Raw genomic sequence first — 13095 nt, 5'->3', positions numbered from 1 at the left:
GTCTGCTGCCCTTGTCCTTCTAAGTGGTAGTGGTCGCGTGTTTGGAAGGTGCTGTTGAAGGAGCTTTGGTGAGTTGCTGCAGTGCATCTTGTAGATGGTATACACTGCAGCCACAGTGCGCCGGTGGTGGAGGGAGTGAATGTTGAAGGTGGTGGATGGAGTGCCAATCAAGCGGGCTGCTTTATCCTGAATGGTGTCGAGCTTCTTGAGTGTTGTTGGAGCTGCACTCATCCAGGCAACTGGAGAGTATTACATCACACTCCTGACTTGTGCCTTGTATTTGGTGGAAAGGCTTTGGGGAGTCAGGAGGTGAGACACTCGCCGCAGATTTCCCAGCCTCTGGCGTGCACTTTTAGGCACAGTATTTATATGGCTGGTCCAGTTCAGTTTCTGATCAATGATAACCTCCAGGATGTTGATAGTGGGGGATTCAGCGATGGTAATGCCATTGAATGTCAAGGGGAGATGGTTAGAGTCTCGCTTGTTGGAGATGGTCATTGCATGGCACTTGTGTGGTGCGAATGTTACTTGCCACTTGTCAGCCCAAGTCTGAATGTTGTCCAGTTCTTGCTGCATATGGTCACAGACTGCATCAGCATCTGACGAGTCTCGGATGGTGCTGAACAGTGTGCAATCATAAGAGAAAATCCCCACTTCTGACCTTATGATGGAGGGAAGGTCATTGATGAAACAGCTGATGATGGTTGGGCCTGGACACTGCATTGAGGAACTCCTGCAGTGATGTCATGTGATTGAGATGAATGACCTCCAACAATCACAGCCAACTTCCTTTGTACTAGGTATGATTCCAACCAATGGAGAGTTTTCCCGTTGATTCCCATTGACTTCAGTTTTGCGAGGGCTTCTTGATGCCACACTCGATCAAATGCTGCCTTGATGTCTAGGGCAGTCAATCTCACCTCATCTCTTGAGTTCAGCTCTTTTGTCCATGTTTGGACCAAGGCTGTAATGAGGTCAGGAACTGAGTGGCCCTGGCGGAACCCAAACTGGGTGTCTGTAGCAGGTTATTGCTGAGTAAGTGCCGCTTGATAGCACTGTCGACGACACCTTCCATCACTTTGCTGATGACTGATCGGACGGTAATTGGCCGGGTCGGATGTGTCCTGCTTTTTGTAGACTGGACATACTTGGGCAATTTTCCACATTGCCGGGTAGATGCCAGTGGTGTAGCTGTACTGGAAAGCTTGGCTAGGGGTGTAGCTAGTTCTGGAGCACAAGTCTTCAGTACTATTTCCGGAATGTTGTCAGGGCCCATAGCCTTTGCAGTATCCAGTGTCTTCAGCCGTTTCTTGACATCACGTGGAGTGAATTGAATGGGCTGAAGACTGGCATCTGTGATGCTGGGGACCTCAGGAGGAGGCCGAGATGGATCATCCACTCGGCACTTCTGGCTGAAGCTAGTTGCAAATGCTTCAGCCTTGTCTTTTGCACTCACGTGCTGTTCTCCACCATCATAGAGGATGGGCATATTTTTGGAGCCTCCTCCTCCTGTTAACTGTTTAATTGTCTACCACCACTCACGACTGGATGTGCCAGGACTGCAGAGCTTTGATTTGATCCGATGTTTGTGAGATCGCTTAGCTCTGTCTATCGCATGTTGCTTCCGTTGTTTGGCTTGCAAGTAGTCCTGTGTTGTAGCCTCACCAGGTTGACACCTCATTTTTCAGTATGCCTGGTGCTGTTCCCGGCATGCTCTCCTGCACTCTTCGTTAAACCAGAGTGAGGGATATGCCGGGCCATGAGGTTACAGATTGCAGTTGAATACAATTCAGCTGCTGCTGATTGCCCATAGCGCCTCATGGATGCCCAGTTTTGATTTGCCAGTTCTGTTCTAAATCTGTCCTATTTAGCACGGTGATAGTGCCACACAACACGGTGGAGGGTATCCTCAAAATGAAGACGGGACTTCGTCTCCACAAGGACTGTGCGGTGGTCACTTCCACCAATGCTGTCATGGACAGATGCATCTGCAACAGGTAGATTGGTGAGGACTCTGCCAGGTTCTTCCTGGAATACTACTTCCGGAATAAAACAGGAAAAAGGTCAAATGACCTATTGCAGTATACTAACATTGCTATACACTAACTACCACTAGAGGCTGCTATCTGCATGTAAAATGTCCAGAACACTCCCCGTCTGGGGTCGTTAGCGACTCCACATAATCCTAACTTTACTTTCACTGGAGTCCTCTGGCGACAAAAGAAGGACCACCTCTGAGAAGTCCGCCAGTGTTGACGATAGGATGCAGCTTCCGTAGACTTCTGTGATGGGGCAGGTTGCGTTCTGCTGCTATGCACTTCAACCCTTCTGAGTAACACTCGTGTTGGACACTCTTAATCACAAGGATGTTGGCTCTCTTGATCTCCTCCTCAGAGGGTCTCTTACGAAAGATGTGCCACCCATGGCAGCTCCTCTCTTGTGTAGACTGGGAGAAGGTACGAGCAATGTGTGTTCCGCGTGCAACTGTCTTTATGAGAGTGTTCCATTTGGAGAAGCGCTCGAAGCGTTTGGTGCTCATCAGGTCCTTAGAGATTTGAGTAACGTTCGCTGTGACTTGTGGGTGTATCTCGGAGTCAGAAACAGGGTGGAGGAGGTCGAATGTCTCATTGAGTTCGGAGGAGTACAGGGACTGATTCTGAAGAAAAGCAGGTCCTGACAGCCAATTCATGCTGCTGAGAAGGGACGCTGTTACAGATCTAGACCCATGGTCAGCTGTAATACGTGATGCTGTCGAACTTCAGATCAATCTCCTCTACTATGATCTCTGCAATCTCAACTGCTAATGCTGCTGCACACAGTTCCAATCTGGGTATGGTGAGGTCTGGCTGGGGTGCCAACTTGGCCTTACCAATGACGAAGCCGACTTTGCTTTGTCCATCTTGAGTGGTGACCTTCAGCTAAACCACACCTGCAATGTCCTTAGCGGATGCGTCTGCAAAGTCACAAAGCTCTTTGAATTGGGCACTTGAGGGAGAGAAGAACGTATAGGAGCGAGGTATTCGGATCTCCTGTAAGTCTTGGATTGAGTCTCTCCATCTTTCCCACTCTGCTTCCATCTTTTCAGGGAGGGGTGAATCCCAATCTGCAGCGTGTGCAGAGAGTTCCCTGAGGAGCAGCCTGCCTTGTATGCTGACAGGGGCTAAGAAGCCGAGAGGGTCATATAGGCTGTTGAATGTAGAGAGCACCCCTCTACGTGTGAAGGGTTTCTTCACATCCAATGCTTGGAACGTGAACGTATCTGTTGCTATGTTCCAAGACACTTCTAGGCTACGCTGTAGGGGGTGGTCATCAGTGAAGAGGTCTAGATACTTGAGGTCCTCAGCACGATCTTCAGGGGGGAATGTCTCCATCACTGCTGGCCTGTTAGAGGCTGTCTTGTGCAGCCTGAGGTTGGATAGTGCAAGTAGTTCCTGAGCTCGTCCAAGGGTACTGATGGCCTCTGCTTCGGTCAGGAATGACTTCAGTGCATCGTCGACATAGAACTCTCGTTCGCTGAACCCTCTCACATCACTGCCAAAGTCGTCTTCTTCTTCCTTGGCAGCCCTCCTTAGTCCGTATATGGCAACAGCAGGGGCCGGGCTATTCCCGAAGACATGGACACGCATTCTGCAGTCCACAATGTCTCTGTTGTGGTCGTTGTTGCGATACCACAGGAGGCGGAGGAAGTCTCTGTGGTGTTCTCTCACCACAAAGCAGTGAAACATGTGCTGGATATCGGCAGTGATGGCGACGGGCTCTTTCCTGAATCTCATGAGTACCCCAAGTGGCTTTTGTTGAGATCGGGCCCTTTGAGGAGTAGGTCATTGAGAGAGACGCCCTGAAATGGTGCACTGGAGTCAAACACCACGCGGATCTGTTCCCGTTTTGGGGTGATAGACTCCGAAGGAAGGGAGGTACCAACACCCTTGGCCTTCCTGGAGTGGAGGAGCTATCTCTGCATGATCGTTGACAAGCATGTACTTGACAACCTCTAGGAAGTGTGCTTTAATCTTCGGCTTCTTCCCTAGTGTGCGACGAAGTGAGTTAAGACGATTATAGGCATACTCCCTGTTGTTCGGCAGTCATCGTCTGGGTTTCTGTAAGGGTAAGGGTGTAACCAATCTGTTAGAGCTGTCAGGAGAGACCTCATCATCCATAATCTGGAGGAATCTCATGTCATCGATCAATGGAGGAAGTTTGTGGTCATTGGCGGTGCGACAGAGGACTGACTGACCCGGGTTCTCTCCAGTGAGCATCATCTGTGTGCTGTTTGTGGAGATCAGCGCTGGGGGTTCTGAGGCTGGGTCGTATGACTGAACTTCTCTGTCACTCGGATCTGACTACTGCATGGGGTAAGGTAGCTTGGACGACCATTCTCCAACATGGAAGTCTTGAGTGTGCTCACCTGAGATGGCTTGTGAGCACACTTGAGGCACACATCTCCAACAACGACCCAGCCGAGGTCTTGCCTTTGGGCGAAAGGGGCATCTTGTGGACCGTTTATCTGTTTCCTTATCTTATGTGCCCTCAGGATGTTCCTTCCCAACAGCAGAACTATGTCTGGGTCTGCATCAAGAGGTGGGATCTCCTCTGCAATGCGTCTCCGATGACGGTGGTGAAGAGCTGCATTCAGATTGTGAATCTCAGAACGGTTGTCGGGGACTCGATACATTTGATGTGTGTAGGAAGGGGGAAACTAATTTTCCCGTGGGCTGACTCAACAACGTAACCACAGGCTCTCCTGCCGGCTGTCTCTAAAAGACCAGCACACGTCTTCAACGTGTAAGGCGACGGACTTCCTTTGACCTTGAAGATGTCGAAGAACTCGGATCTTGCTAGAGAATGGTTGCTTTGTTCTTCTAGTATGGCATACATCTTTTCAGATTCCTGGCGACGTCCTACAGGGTACACTTTAACGAGCCATATCTTGGAGCATGCACTTGCGCTCACTCCTTCTCCACACACCTGGGTGCACTTGGATGTAATCTCCGGACCGGCAGCTTCCTCTCTCTCACCGGCGTGCTTTGAGGTGGGAGGAGACGACCCTGGCTTCCAAGGAGCTAGGCCTGGGTGGAGTGCTGAAATGTGCCGATCACTTTCACATTCTATGCATATTACATCTACCTTGCAGTTTTTGGCGAGATGGTTCGTGGAAGAGCAGCACTTGAAACATATAGAGTTCTCTTTGAGATACAGTTTGCGATCTTCCAGGGACATCTCCCTGAAGCTTCTGCACGTCTTTAATGGATGGGGCTTGTTCTGGATGGGGAATTGTTTGCTCATATCCTCCGATTTCTTCTGATCCCTTGTGTTCTCAGTTGAAGACACTTGCATTTTGTGGACAGATATTGGTGTCTTTCCATGTCTGTCAAACTTATCTCTTCTGGCAAGTGCCGTGTGGGAGGAGAAAAGGTTGAAGCTGGGGTCGTTCCTGGCTTTGGCATCTTTATGGATGAAGTTGGCAAACACGGAGAATGGAGGGAACGTAACGTCATGCTTTAGCTTGAACGCTGACCCGAACGATATCCACTTCTCCTGCAGATTGAATGGAAGCTTCTGAACGATGGGACTTACCCCTCTGGAAGTGTCGAAGTACGATACACCGGGTAGGTAGCCGCCCTGCTTTGCTGCTTCGAGTTCCGGCAGCAGATCTCCAAGGTTGTGGAGCTTCTGGGGTTCCTTATTTGTCAACTTCGGAAAGTTCTCTAACCTGTCATAGAGAGCCCTTTCAATGGCTTCGGGCGAGCCATAGCTTTCTTCCAGCCTCGCCCAAGCCTTCTTCAACCCTTCTGGCAGCTGTCCCACTTTGGCTGCTTTTATCCTGCTTGCCTGTCCAGTGGACTCTGGGCTGAGCCATTTGATAAGGAGGTCGAGCTTTTCTCCTGCCGACAGGTCTAAGCCCGATATGGCACCGTGGAAGGAGGACATCCACACCCGATAATTCTCTGGCCTGTCATCAAACGTGGTTTACCCTGTAGTCACCAGCTGGCTGTGTGCAAGATATTTGGCAAGGTCTTAGGTGGTGGGGCCTGTGCCAGGGTTGCCTTGAATAGGGGCTCTGATGGGGTCTCAAGGAAATGAAAGGGGGTTTGCTGCTGACTTTCTCTCTTCAGCATTCTATTCCTCTGCACCGTGTCTTCTGTTTCGCAGCAGAGGATCCTGCGACTTGAGGCACACTGTCTATTTTGACCTTGGTTGGTGACTTGGGGCATGTTATATGAAGTGATTGCGTCTGTAGAGATGTGCGGGTCTTCATCCCTCTCTCTCGTAAACTGTTTGTCGGCTTGGTCACTCACGTAATCTCTGGTGCACTGTCATTGACTCTGCCACAGAATAGGATTTAAAGGTTGGTTAGCTGTCTCGGGATCAGCTTCCTCTAAAATTGCCTCGAATACTTGTGCCTCAGCTAATGCAGCATCTATCTCTTTTTCTTGCTGCAGAGCATCTAATGGGTCTTGGAGACGGGCCTGTTCAGCCTGGCGTCCAACCTGGTGACGGGCCTGGTCAGCTAGGATTTCAGCTTGGAAACAGGCCTGTTCAGCTTGGCAACGGTCCTGTTCAGCTTGGAGACAGGCCTGGTCAGCTTGGAGTTCATCTTTGAGACGGGCCTCTTCTACTTTTATTTCTATTTCTCTGTCAGCATGCGCAGCTCTGGCTTGCGCTGCTTCTAGCTTAGCCCGTGCTTTGGCAATGGCCATGCTTACCCTAGAACCACCTGATGACCGTGAACCAGCTTGCGATCTAGAACCAGCTGATGACTGTGAACCAACTGATGACCGTGAACCAGCTTGCGATATTTAGTAACTGGAGCTTTTAGACCGATTGTCACATTCTACAGTTTCATCTAACTGTTTAAGGTCTTCTACTCGCTGAGTATCATTTTCGGTATTATCTTCTGATATGTTAATGTGAGGTAAGTGTGGTGTACAAGGTGAACACTTATCTGGCTCTGTCGTGAAGGCCTACTCTGATTTCCTGCAGCTCCACTCTTCACAGCTAGCCGTATTGCTGTCTTTTTATGTACTGGTCTCGCTAGACGTGCTCCTATCTAGTTCTGCAGCCAGCTAAACACTTATTCAAATAATTCCTCGAGAGTGTGACACCATCCACTTTGGAACAAAGTAAGATAGCTCTGAGTATTTTTTAAATAATGGGGATCTATTAACTGCTGAGGAGCAAAGAGGTTCATGAGCCCAGTTCACAAATTTTTATTAGCTGGTAGACATGGAGCAAAATACATTTGATGAAGTCCCGTATAAGGGATTTTAGCTAAATTTGAAACGCATTTAAGTTAAGGCACATTATTGACCTGGTTAGGAACTTGGCTGCACAACAGGAGACAACGTTTATGGATAATGATCAGGTACATTAATTGGCAGCATATGACGAGTGGTGTCTCTGAGAGATCACTTTTGGGGCCTCAACTATTCACCTATTTCATTAACGACTTGCTTGATGGGATTGAGAGACACACACATCCAAGTTTGACGATGACAAAAAAGATAGGCGGCATTATAAGCAGTTTAGATGGAAGCAAGAAATTTGACCAGATATTCAAAGATTAATTGAATGTGCAAATCTTTGGCAAATTGATTTAAATATTAGCATGTGTGACTTCATCCACTACGGATCTAAATAGGGGCATTAAGAATACACTCCATATAATGTTAAGCCGGAAACAGTTGAGATCCAAATAGACTTAAGGGTCCCTGTACATATATCATTAAATGGTCATGGATTGGTACAGCAAAGATTCAAAAAGCTAATTGAAAAGTGATACATTTATCTGTAGGATTACAATATAAGAGGGAGACATTATGCCACAGCTATACAAATCACTGGTTAGACCACACCTGCGGTACTTTGTTCAGTTCTTGGCATCACACCTTAGGAAGGTAGTATTAGGTATAAAAAGTGAAGCGTAGATTTACCAGAAGGACACACAGAGACCAAGAGACAAATTACAATGGGAGATTGCACAAACTTTGGTTATATTCCCTGGAATTTAGAAGCTTAAGATTCAAGCTTTTCAGGAGAGAAGTTAGTGTGGCAGAAATGTGTAACACACTTCCGCAACCAGCAGTTAAATCTGGATCAATTCTCAATTTTAAACTGGAGATTGATAGATGTTTTTTATCCGAAGGTTTTAAGGGATCTGGAGCAAAGGGATGCAAATGGAGTTCGATCACAGATTAAATGGAATGGCGAAAAGGCTCGAGGGTTTAAAAGGCCTACTCCTCTTGTTATTCTCATTGTTAAAGGACCATAGCACGAATGTATAGATGAGTATCGCGTTTTAAAAGCATTGCTCGAACATGGACTTGAACACCAGACTCTCTAGGTTAAAAGTCCGATACTCTACCGACTGAGCTATCCAGGCATTTGCGAGCTCAATTTCACAAAAGTACTTTCATTGGCTGCAGTGGAACATTGCACCTCCAACGAAGACAATTTTCTTGTCCTTAATCCAGCTTGTACAACGCATTTCTCCCACAAATCCAGACTGACTGCCTCAATCCGCCATCACGTCAGAAAGATTATCCCTCCCACAAAGGACATGCTCTTTAGCAGCGGAGTCAGATATGACAAGAGCCGTCCCCCAGATATCTGTATTGGATCTTCAACTTTTCACCGGATTTATGATTGACTTGGATGGAGAAATAGAGCGCTGTAGATCAAATTTTCAAGATCGCACTAAGTTAGGTGGTCCATTCATAGCGCAACTGGGAAATGGAGGTAACCAATGGGGCAGAGACAGACGAAGTAAGCCTGCAAAACAAAGGCAAATCGAGTTAACTGTGCACAAGTGTGAAACCATCCACTGTGGAGCACAGTAAGAGAGTGCTGAGTATTTTCTAAATAATGCGAAGCTATTAACTGTTGAGGAGCAAAGAGGTTTATGAGTCCCAGTTCAAAAATCATTATTAGCTAGTAGACATGGAGTAAAAGACAATTGATAAAGTCCCGCATAAAGAGCATTTAGCTAAATGTGAAGCTCATGTAAGTGAACGCAAGTTATTGACCTGGTTAGGAAATTGATTGCTCGACAGGAGAGACCGTTTACAGATAATGGTCAAGTACATTAATTGGCAGCATATGACGAATGGTGTCTCTGAGGGATCACCTTTGGGGCCTCAACTCTGCACTGATTTTATTAACGACTTATTTGATTTGATTGTGAGACACACATCCAAGTTTGACAATGACAAAAAAGATAGGCGGCTGTATAAGCAGTTTAGATGGAAGCAAGAAATTTGACCAGATATTCATAGATTAAGTGAATGGGCAAATCTTTGGCAAATTGAATTAAGTATTAGGAAGTATGACGTCACCAACTACGGATCAAATAGGGGCGTTTAGAATACACTCTATATAATGATAAGCTGGAAACAGTTGAGATCCACATAGACTTAAGGTTCCCTGTACATATATCATTAAATGGTTATGGGCAGGTACAGAAAAGATTCAAAAAGGCTAATTGAATGGTGACATTCATATCTGTAGGATTACAATATAAGAGGGAGAAATCATGCCACAGCTATACAATGCACTGGTTAGACCACAGCTGCGGTAGTGTGTTCAGCTCTGGGCATCACACCTTAGGAATGGTAGTATTAGGTATAAAAAGTGAAGCATAGATTTACCAGAAGGATACATAGAGTCCAAGGGACAAATTACAATGGGAGGTTGCACAAACTAGGGTTATATTCCCTGGAATTTAAAAGTTTAAGTGGTGATTTCATTGAAGTATTCACGATATTAAGTGGAACTGATAGTGTTGAGAGATCCAGCTTGTTCGCAATGAATTCTGGGATACTTGACTATGGTCACACCTCTTTACCCATAGTGTATCTTTAGCTGACTGAAGCTCATTTGCAGACTGCCACTTTACTTAACAAATTTGGAATGCTTTTTTTCGCAGCCTTAGTAGAACCATTTTCTAAGCACGGCCTGCCCTCCCAGGAGATGAGGGTACAATTAACCACCAACATTTTTCCAGTTACAGGGTACATGAATCACTGCGGCCTTGTAGCCATCCTGCTTGGTCGACAGTTAAGGATAAACATATTTTCTCAAACTATAATCTATGCCGACAATGGGGAAGAGATAACAGCAGGAATGTGGGGAGTAGGATGAAACGACTAACATCTGTGACTGGCATGGTCAGAGGGTACCTGAGTTCAAGGGGTGGGCCTGACAGTTGAGTGACTAACCACATAAAACAATAAAGAATAGCTGTTGTGACACTGTTTGTACGTGTACGCCCCATTATGTAGTAGGTGGTCATTGCTTAAATAATTGTACAACTTGAATGAACAACTCCTTGTCCTCCCAGCGTGCACCCCTAGCTTGAGGATGTTGAGTGGCTCTCCGTTGTGCGCAAGTCTTTTGGTTGTTTTAATAAATTCTGTAAATGTCCTCAATTCCGTCTCGGTCTGGAGTTTCTCCAAATTCGAATCTAACAGTTAGTGTCGGAAGTGGGATACTGCAGGTAAGGACCATGGGAGTTAAACGACACTGGAATTGATGGCTGAAGCGAGAACCGTGTCGTGTCCTAAGGGAAGAAGCCACATTAAGTATTTTAGGAGGAACAAGGACTCACTCGTTCAACAGTGTGGCTAAAATCGTGTACGGGCCAGTCAGTATTAAATTACCCACATAGTAAATTATTCCTCATGGAGACCGCGGACTGACAGAATCGATTAGACATAAGTGTGTATTTCTGACTTAGAGTATAAGGTGATACGTTTGTGCCGATAAAGTATAAGATAGATAATAACAATATACGTAACAGTTAATACGGGTCACATGGGTGATGAGGGGAGACTTCTTTCACCGGACGTTCCAGCTATGGCCACCAGTGCCACTGTCGTACAACGGGTCCGAGAGGCTAATTTGAAATTTCAAAGTGGGATGATTAAAAATGGGTGGAAAGAAACAAGCCCATTAGTTGACCAAATAAAGTGGTGGGAGGAACAATGGACGCCAAACAAGTTAATTATGGAGCGGTTTTTTGTGCTGGTTGGATGGATCAAATGGGAGCCATAATCATGGACAAGGGGGGCAGACTGGCCCCGTTACAATAATTCTTGTGACCCGTGCAGGAGGCTAAAGTCCAATTCAGTAGTCTCCTGCACCTCAAGCCACCAGGGACTGAGAATTTGGACGACATAAAAAGCTGAGGTGAAATTGTCGAGGCTCCACAAAAGGAGACTCGAGACATGTCGTCCTTACATCCCAGGCCCCCATCGGGGACCGTAGAGTTTCAACGAGTCGAGGCCACCCAACCCACGTGCCCTGCCGAATACAGTCATATCTACCCGCCGTTACTTCTTCAGTCTGGGGCTGAAAAATCAAATTCCGTGGCCCCCGTCTGAGTTAATCAGACGGTAGGAGCCCAAAACCCAGAGATCGGTGGATGAGGTACGATGGACGAGGCACAGTCTTTTATGCCCCAGGAGAGGCCCAGCGTCACCTTTCTCATTCCCGACCTCAAAAGACACAATCCTAATGTAGAAGTATGGGCAAAAATGCAAAGTGCTGCTCGGCACTTTAATTTGTCCAAACAAGACATCAAAGCTATTATCGACGTGAAATGCCCCTCTATGGTTTATGGGGCATTGGGACACCATGCCATAAATGCCCCAGCCACAGTGGCGGTGTATGAGATCCAGTTCCATGGTTTGAAAAGTTGGCTTCAGTTCAGACTGGGCAAATGCACCGCTACCTCGATGGGGCTCACCGCCCTGCAACAGAGTCCCGGGGAAAACCTCAAGTGTACATTGATCGAGTAATCGAGTAGTATGAACACTGGGGCCAGACAAATGACATTCCCACTAATCACGACTACCCACGGTTTGTAGATAGTCTACTCCAGGGATTGGAAAAGCCCTACCAAACTGCCCTCCGAATGGGGGCCAGCCCCCAGGCCACGGAAGCTGCAATCTGGAAGTGGGCTGGTCGACTTTTTGGGCTCCACCAGGCGGAAATGATGCCACCAGTCAAGCTCACACCCACAATTATCTGCCATGGTCCACCACAGCGGCCCCGGGCATTAAAACCGAGCCTGTAGCAGTCATACAAGAGGCTCGACTCTGTTACAATTGTAACGCACCGGGCCACGTGGCTACACATTGCACCCAGCCGAGAGTTAATTGTAACAATTGCGGGCGGACAGGGCATCAAAAAGCCAACTGTTACGAACAGGGTGGAGGTAAACAGGGGCAGGGACCGACCCGACCCACTTCAGGCCCTCAGCGACAAATGAAGAGAAGCTTGTCAAACCAAGAGATGGAGGCGCTCCGAGCCTTCCTCGCCAGCTACTAGGATTAGCCAGTCTCCATGGTCGGGGAGCAGGGGTCCACACGCCCGTCTCTAAATGTACAGTTAGGAGGCCGACAGTACTGTGCCATTTTAGGCACGGGGGCCTCGGTTTCGATAACTGACACAGAATTTCCCACCTTACATCAAAGCATTCCGATAACTGGCGTTAGTGGAGAAAGGGTGATCTTCCATCGGAGTGTTCCACTTCCCCTGCAGCTGTCACCAGGGAGTTATACCTGGTGGATCACCCTGTGGGTAGGTCCTAACGGTGAGGGCCTGCTCTTAGGTATGGATATTCTCCATTAGATAAAGGCAGATATGCTCCTAAGGGATCATCCATAGACTTAGGGGGGCCCCGAGTGGGGAGATTTCCCTTCCAGGAATATAAATCCCGACAATGCAGAGTAGAAGCCCTCTGGCTGGTAAAGCGCGCATGGATAGAGGAAGGACCATGGGGGAGAGTTTGTAAGGTTTATCCTCTTGTATGGGCCAGCCACAAATTAGACTGTGGTAGAGCGGAGATGGACCCAGTGAGGGTCCACGGACCCTACCCCGAGACCCACCGACAATACCCCCTCCAATCAGAAGCACATAGTAGTAGACTTATTAGAAACTGGTATAGTGACAAAGACATGCTCCCGTACCAACTTCCCGGTATGGCCAGTGCAGAAACCAGATGGATCCTGGAGAATGACCATTGATTATACAGCACTGAATCGGGTCACTCCCAAGCTCCATGCCTTAGTGGCGAAACCTGCCACTATTTTAAAC

The 13095-nt window shown here is 47.5% G+C and overlaps 1 pseudogene; it reads left to right on the top strand.

Annotated features, from left to right (window-relative positions):
- Window positions 1-10851: 10851 nt before the first annotated feature.
- LOC147087180 (uncharacterized) lies at window positions 10852-12073 on the top strand (annotated as a pseudogene).
- The last annotated feature ends 1022 nt before the right edge of the window (window positions 12074-13095 follow it).

This window comes from Somniosus microcephalus, unplaced genomic scaffold (genome assembly GCF_052327205.1).
Source record: "Somniosus microcephalus isolate GS21.2 unplaced genomic scaffold, FLI_Smic_1.0 unresolved_chr6, whole genome shotgun sequence".
Classification (NCBI taxonomy): Eukaryota; Metazoa; Chordata; class Chondrichthyes; order Squaliformes; family Somniosidae; genus Somniosus; species Somniosus microcephalus.
Note: the sequence above shows the minus strand (reverse complement) of the source record. Positions and strands in the feature narration are given on the sequence as shown.